This window comes from Neomonachus schauinslandi, chromosome 8 (genome assembly GCF_002201575.2).
Source record: "Neomonachus schauinslandi chromosome 8, ASM220157v2, whole genome shotgun sequence".
NCBI lineage: Eukaryota > Metazoa > Chordata > Mammalia > Carnivora > Phocidae > Neomonachus > Neomonachus schauinslandi.
In genome coordinates this window covers 97600466-97609251 of record NC_058410.1, presented here as the reverse complement: position 1 = coordinate 97609251, position 8786 = coordinate 97600466, and the positions used below count along the sequence as shown (strand labels likewise).

The window sequence follows — 8786 nt, the reverse complement described above, 5'->3', positions numbered from 1 at the left end:
TTTTCTGTTTGTGTTATTCTCACTAACTTCTTTGAAAATGCCTAGAGAAGGGTACCCATATTGGGCTCTTTCATGAGAATGAGTTGATTATGTGAAAATTTTCTTCACAGGAGAGACCATTAGCAGGAAGGGGAAGCTGTCCAGTTAGGAGGATTACACTCTCCCTGCTCCAGTATTCCCAAGCATGGGGGCTCAAGGGTTCCTCCAGACTTTTCTACTCAACCTTCAACATTGGCTTAAAATATAGGAGCTACTCACACCTCTTCTGTCAAGAAACAGGCCTCAATCTTATTGTCCACAAAACTATTTCTTGGGAGCAGGACCGCCCCCCCCCCACCTCGCCCCCCTCCTTACCCTCTGCCCTGGCAGGTTCCAAACAGAGAATCTACCCCTGGCTAAACAACCATTATTATGGATATATATACACATTTACATATGTGTGTGTGTGTGTGTATATATACATATATATATTTATTTATAAGAATAAATATATTTCCTATTAATAACTCCACAGTGTTTGTGTGACTTGCATTTGAGACCAGGCAAAGGACCTGCTCAAAATGCAGAGGCGGACGCTGACATTGAGCATCTCTTGTGAGCCAGGTACCTGGCCAGATGGACACTGCCTGGTGGAGATGACTTTATTAGGCAGATGTTATCATTTCCATGTTTACTGAGAACAAAGTTCAGGCTCTGAGAGAGACAAAGGACATTCTCAGGGTGATGGATCTGAGTTGAATTCCAGAACCCCAGTTCTCTTCTCTAGCAAGAAAGATTACCCATTCCTGGGGGTGGGGGGCAGGGAACAAGTCGTACATCCCTTCTTATATTCTTACTGGATTTTGCACAGGACTTTGGTGTGTTTCATAGGAAATGCATGTAATGGAAACCCATTCAAAATAAGCTTCAGCAAAAACCACCTAGGGTACCACCTAGGATTTGAGGAAGGTTGAACAACGAGGGCCTCAGCAGCAAGAATCCTTGGGCTTTCTCCCTAATGCTCCAGCCATGAGGGGACTCAGTAAGGTGCAACTCTGTCTCTTAGCTGGAGTCCTCAAAAGAGAAGGCAGTTGACTTCTGGCCAGCCAATGAATTACCTCCTCTGTAGTCAGGTGTTTACCTCTAATTCAATCAGCTATGACCAAGAGTCATGAAGTAAAAACATGGCTCCTGGGAACTAATTTTGTGGGTGGATGAGACATTTCTCCAAAAACACAGTCATGTGCTGGGCAGACAGCCCAAAGATATCTGTTATACTTGGATGTAACTCCATAAATGTTTATTGCCTGATTGTTTTTTGTCCTGACCAAACACTTTGAGAACGTTGGCTGAATCATTCTGTCTTTTTCGTTTAGTCCAGGGCAGGGATTCATATGTGTTAAAGAAAAATATGTGTCATTTCTATATGCCAGTGGTTCCCTTGTTTACAACCACTGAAGCAAATCAAGAAAGAAGAAATAGACTATTTATTCTCAAATGCTTGGTTTCAAGGGGGCAGAGGAAATGGGAAAACATCTGTAAGGCTATTGTGTTTGCTGCTGGAAGATGACCAAGGCTGGTTATCAAATGGGTGGGCAGCAACAAGTAGGTGCTTTGTTTTGTCCTCATAGGAAGTTATTTCCTTTGTTTTGCAAGTTGGTTGAATTTCTCTGAGGTCAATATCCTGGATGCTCAAAACTCTTTTTTCCCCATCCAGAGTGCCCTAATTTTACATTTTATATAACTCCAGAACTGACCAAAGGCTCATTTGCGGAAGTACATCACTTGCAAGTTGACAATGAAGCTTGCACAGACATGGATTATACTTATACTGCCACCTTAAGGGAGCTTCTGGAATTCCAAGGTGCTTTAAAAATGATTGGTTATCAAATGTAAAGTTTCAGAAAGGAAAGTGAGAAAGTTAAAAAAAAAAAATCATAATGGAATAATCCACCTCCTTAAAAAATGACCTTCTGGAAGGTTTCAAGGCATAGACAATGTTGCCAGGTGTGTCTGAGTTACGTAGGTTAGGGTTTGAGACCTGACTCAACCTTCCACAATCAGTGACTGTCCTTAACTCAGACATTTACCTTTTCCAAGACACAAGTATAAAAAAGTAATGTTAGTACCATTTCACTGGGTTTTGTGTTGACCAAATGACATCACCTGTGTTCCTCTTTTGTGCTTGGTAAGCACTCAGTAAATGATTCCTATCTTATCTGAAATTTGCCATCACTGAAGGCATTAGGGAAGCCTTCTGCAGGGAGAGGTAGAGATAGGTAGGGGGAGGGGAGCATCAGGAACTAAAATAAAACCAAATACTCAACATACAGCCTACAGTGGGTGTTCAGTAAACACTTAAATGAGGGAAAAGGAGAAAGGAAAAATGTCGCTGGAAATGAGTTTAACTGTCAAAATGGGGATGGAAAACATTCTTTCTACCATTCATTCTAGAATTGGGGAATCATAAAAATATAGAATGCCCATGTGGTAAGGATTCTAGAAATGTACTCCAATTTCTTTTTTCAAATGGGGTAACCAAGTGGTTGAATCACTTCTCAAGTTAAAATTGTGAATCAGTAGCATACTGCAATTAGAACCCAACATTTTGACAAATAACCAAGTGCCCTTTATATAATGCTGAAATATCACTCAAGATTGGCCAAAACAGGACTGCCTTGGGTTTTCTTTCTTCTTTTTTTTATGACTTGGGAAAATTATTTAATCTGACTATGCTTTGATTTCCTCACCTGCAAAATCGCCATAATAATAATAATAATAATAATAATAATATACTACTTCAGAAGGTTGTAGTACAGATCCAATGAGAGGCTTCATATCAAGCATTTAAAACTGTGCTATTAATGTTAACCAGTATGATTATCAGACCACAAAGTTCACTTCTCACAGTTAAATTGTTTCCCGGGCATGACCAATCAGGCTTTTGCTGTTTCTAAAACCATTGGCTTCCTAACTCTGTGTCTCCATGATAATAAAAACATTTGCTATCTCTTTATAGCTCCTGGAGCGTGGCACAGTTGCGTTTTGTTTTTTTTTTTAAAGATTTTATTTGAGAGAGAGAGCGAGAGCGCACAAGCATGGGGAAGGGCAGAGGGCAAAGGAGAAGACTCCCCGCTGAGCAAGGAGCCTGTCCTCAGGGCTCAATCCCCAGACCCTGGGATTATGACCTGAGCTGAAGGCAGACGCTCAGCAGACTGAGCCACCCAGGTGCCCCTATTTTGATATAGATTCATATACAGTCATAAGAGATAATACAGAGAGATCCCATGTACCTCTTACCCAATTCTCTCCAATGTAAACAATTCACAGAACTATAGTATAGTACCACAACCAAGATATTGACATTGATATAATTCATCGATCTTATTCAGATTTCCCCAGTTTTACTTATACTCATTTATGTGTGTATTTTTAGTTCTCTGTAATTGTATCACGTGCACAGGTCCATGTATATAATATCACAGTCTAGCTACAGAATACACCCACCATCCACAAAGACCTCTTGTACTATTCTTTTATAACCATACCTACTTCTCTCCTGCACTCTTTCCACCCCATCCCTCAACTCTGGCAACCACTTTTCTCATTCAGTATAACTCATGGACACTCACCTAGATTGTTGCTTATATCTGTAGATTGTTCCTTTGTATTGCTGAGTAATATTTGATGATAGATGTACCACAGTTAAACCACTCACTCCTCAAAGGACATCTGGGTTGTTTCCTGTATTTGGCTACCAGGAATAAAGCTGCTATGAATATTCATGTACCGGTTTTGTGTAAATATAAGTTCTTATTTCTCTGAGGTAAATGCCCAAGAGTGCAACTGCTGGGTAAGAATGGTAATTACATGTTTAGTTTTATAAAAAATTGCCAAGCTGTTTTCCAGAGTGCACCACTTTACAGCAATGTGCAAGTGATTCAGTACGGGGGCATCCTTACCAACATTTAGTATTATTGCTATTTTTTATTTTAGCTTTTGTCATAGGTGTGTAGTGATAACTCATTGTGGCTTTAATTTGCATGCCCTTAGATGTTGAACATCTCATATGCTTTTTTGGCCATCTGCCTCTCTCCTCTTTAGTGAAATATCTCTTCATATATTTTGTCCTTTTTATAATTGGATTATTTCCTTTTTACTGTTGAGTTTTGAGAGTTCTTTATATATTTTAGATATAAGGCCTTAAAAGACATTTTACTTCTTTTTTTTTTTTAAGATTTCATTTATTTATTGGGGAGAGAACATGCAGAGAAAGAGCATGAGTGGGGGGTGGGGTTGGGGGAGGAACAGAGGGGGAGGGAGAAGCAGACTCCCCGCCGAGCAGGGAGCCCGATGCAGGACTCGATCCAGGACCCTGGGATCATGACCCGAGCTGAAGGCAGACGCTTAACTGACTGAGCCACCCAGGCGCCCCAAGATTTTACTTTTAGAGTAAAACATCAACATTGGATTATGGGTAGCATAATGTACATACTAGTAAAATACATGACAACAACAGCACAAAGAATGGGAGGAGGTAAATGAAAGTACAGTGTAGTACGGTTCATAACATTATATATGAACTGACAGTGTTAATCCATGCCAAACCATGATAAGTTAGACATGCATATTGTAACCATTTAAAAGACACAGAAAGAGGAATCATTAAAAAAAAAAGATATAACTAAGTCAATAGAGATAAGGTAGAATACCAAAAGATGGCAAGAAAGCAGGATTGAAGGAACAAAGTGCAGCTAAAACAACTAGGAAATGAATAACAAGATGAGACCCTTAAACCCAACCATATCGATTATTATATTACAATAAAGGTTAGTGGACTATGACCTTTAATTTAAAAAGATTTTTTTAAAGACCCCACTATTGAGGTGTTTACAAGGGACACACTGAAGTATAAAATCATAGATAGGTTGTAAGTAAAATGGTAGAAAATATTTAGTATACTAGCACTAATCATTAGAAAGGTGGTGTGGCTATATTAATGTCAGACACAGTAAACATCAAAATAAGGAGCATTACCAGAGATAAAAAGGGACATTTTGTTATGTTAAATGGGTCAATTCATTAAGGAGACTTACTGATCCTAAATGTGAAAGTAACTGCTAACAGTTCCATAGTATATACGTGGCCAAAGTTGACAAAATTAAATGGAGAATTGGACAAATCCTCAATCCTATTTTGAGATTCAACACTCCACTCTCAGTAATTGACAGTAAAGCAGACAAAGGGAAGGACGAAGATTCAGAAGAGTTGAGTATTATAAAAAACTCGACGTAGTAAAGAACACCACACACTGCACAGGTCAGATACACTTTCCACGTGAACATGGGGTATTCATCAGGAGAGACCATATGTTGACCTATAAGACAAGTCTAAAATTTAAAGCTTTAAATCACACAGACTATTGTATGACCACAATTGTTAGACATTGGACACCTGGGTGACTCAGTCAGTTAAGCATCCAACTGGTTTTTGGCTCAGGTCATGATCTCAGGGTCCTAAGATCGAGCCCCACGTCAGCCCTCACTCAGCGGGGAGTCTGCTTGAGATTCTCTCTCTCCCTCTGCCCCTCCCCCCCCACTTGCTCGCTCTCTCTCTCTCTCTCTCTGAAATAAATAAATCTTATATTAAGAAAAGAAATTGTTAGACATCAGTAATAAAAAAAGATATCTAGAAAATTCCCCAAAATTTTGAAATGAAGTAACATGCCACTAAATAACACATGGGTCAAAAAAGAAAAGAGATTAAAAATATGAATAACAATGAAAATACCACCTAAGAAAATGTGTGGATACAACTAAAACAGTAATAAATATGAAATCCATAGCTTTAACTGCTCGTGTTAGAACACGAGCCTTTCTTCATTTTAAAATGAGAGTAGAAATAAAATAGATTTCAATATGGAATTTCATTTCATGGTAACTTTGTTTAGACTATTTCTCTTCGTGAATTGGAAAATGTAAACCTGTGAAACTAAATAAAAAGGCAACTATAGAATAAACCATCAGAGGGCACTATTCTTTAACTCCAGAGGAAAAAGCCTCTACTGTGAAAAAATGAAGAAGTAATCTGCTCTGGAACAGACCCAAGACAGCATTGAGATTTTATCCCTTTACTGGGCGAATGAGGCGTGTGGAGAGCAAATGACTTCCCAAGATCATCGTACAAATTCTAGGAATAGTATCAGAACTAGAAACCAGTCTCTTGACTGTTACAGCACATCATGATTCTTTGTGAAATCAGAGACAGACCCAGACTTTCCTATGGGCTTATGCTAACGAGCTCTTTTCCACCGGGATCTCCCAGCGACGAGATGTATGCCTGGAGTTGCTGCAGCTGCTGTGGATTAGGGGAAGCAAACAGGGATGGAGACACCAGGACCTGGAGGCGTTTGAGCATCCAGAAAACTGTGCTTGAAACTCGTGTCACCTCTTGGATGCTCTGGTGATGCAAACCCGTATAATTCCTTTTTATTTAAAGCTAGTCGGTACATGGTTTTCTGTCACTTGCAACCAAGAATCTTGAATATGCCAAGCTCCTCTGCTTTACAAGAGAGCCAATGGAATTCAGGACATAGGGTTTTATTTTGGAAAGAGAAAAAAAAAAATGTTCTAGATAACTCACCAGGACTGTGTTTGCAAGATAACTTGCAGATATATCCTATATCTATCTATCTATCTATCTATATATCTATAAGATATCTATCTATCTATATAGATATAGAATATATATCTATATAGATAGATAGATAGATATAGGATATCTTATATCTTATATCTTGCAGATATAACTTGTAAGATAATATCCTCTAACTAAGGATAGAAAAACATATGAGGACATGCTCATGTTTCATTTTCCCCCAGAAATTTAAGTTCCTAAGTTATGGATACATTTTTTTTTTCTCTGCTGACTCCTCCACTGCATTCTTGGCAAGGTAAATTATTTCAAAGGCCATTAAGAAAATATGTTGGTAGCAGGGAGATGCAGGTTGTGTCATCTTTAATACAACAGTGTCCTCTGACTCTCTAGGGCTAAAGAGTAGGGAGTGAAAACAGTACAGTTGATGTACTTTGCCTTTATGTGCATTATCTCATTTCCATCCCATAGCAACTCTGCAAAGTATTCTCATGTGTCTTTTACAGACGAAACAGAGACAAAAGTTATGCACTGCCTAAAGTCCCCTCGCTGATATGTATAAATATGAGGATTTGAACTAAAATCTATGCTCTTGCTTTATACTAGAAGTACTTGTATCCCCTCTTAACCCAGTCCTGACAACTTTCCTAGGAACTTCAGCACATAATATTTTTGACTGAGGCATTAGCTGTTAAACAGCTTTCATTAAGAGGGCATGATGAGGCAGATTCTCTTACACAGACCGCCTCAGAGTCCTGCTGTAAGAAGCAACAGTCTCCTCTTCCTCCCCGCCATCTGCTTGGCAGCCGCAATGCAGCAACCATGCATGAGTGCATCTCCATCCGTGTTGGCCAGGCTGGTGCCCAGATTGGCAATGCCTGCTGGGAGCTCTATTGCCTGGAACACGGCATCCAGCCCGATGGTCAGATGCCAAGTGACAGGACCACTGGGGGAGGAGATGACTCCTTCAACACCTTCTTCAGTGAGATGGGCATTGGCATGCATGTGCCCAGGGCCATGTTTGTAGACCTGGACCCCACGGTCATTGATGAAGTTCGCACTGGCACCTACCGCCATCTTGTCCACTCTGAGGAACTCATCACAGGCCGGGAAGATGCTGCCAATATGCCCAAGGGCACACTGCACCATTGGCAAGGAGATCATTGACCTTGACTTGAACCAAATTCAGAAACTTGCTGACGGATACACAGTCTCCAGGGCTTCTTGGTTTTCCACAGCTTTGGAGGAGGAACTGGTTCCAGGTTCACCTCCCTACTGATGGAAAGTCTGTTGATGGTAGCAAGAAGTCCAAGCTGGAGTTCTCCATTTACCCAGGCCCTGGGTTTCCACAGTGGTAGCTGAGCCCTACAACTCCATCCTCACCACCCACAGCACCCTGGAGCACTCAGATTGTCCCTTCATGGTAGACAATGAGGCCATCTATGACATCTGTCATAGAAACCTCAATATTGAACGCCCAACCTACACTAACCTGAATAGGTTGATAGGTCAGATGGTGTCCTCCATCACGGCTTCCCTCAGATGTGATGGAGCCCTGACTGTTGATCTGACAGAATTCCAGACCAACCAGATGCCCTATCCCCGCATCCACTTCCCTCTGGCCACCTATGCCCCCGTCATCTCTGCTGAGAAAGCCTACCATGAACAGCTGACTGTAGCAGAGATCACCAATGCATGCTTTGAGCCAGACAACCAGATGGGGAAATGTGACCCTCGCCATAGCTTGCTGCCTGTTCTACCGTGGTGACGTGGTTCCCAAAGATGTCAATGCTGCCACTGCCACCATCAAGACCAAGCGCAGCATCCAGTTTGTGGACTGGTGCCCCACTGGCTTCAAAGTGGGTGTTAATTACCAGCCTGCCACTGTGGTACCCAGAGACCTGGCCAAAGTACGGTGAGCTGTGTGCACGCTGAGCAACACCACAGCCATCGCTGAGGCCTTGGCTCCCCTGGACCACAAGTTTGACCCGATGTAGGCCAAGTGTGCCTTTGTTCACTGGCATGTGGGTGAGGACATGGAGGAAGGAGAGTTTTCTGAGGCCTGTGAGGATATGGCTGCCCTTGAGAAGGATTATGAGTAGGTTGGTGTGGATTCTGTCAAAGGAGAGGGTAAAGAAGGAGAGAAATACTAA

The 8786-nt window shown here is 41.2% G+C and overlaps 1 pseudogene; it reads left to right on the top strand.

Moving 5' to 3' along the window:
- Positions 1-7455: 7455 nt before the first annotated feature.
- Positions 7456-8786, top strand: LOC110582202 (annotated as a pseudogene).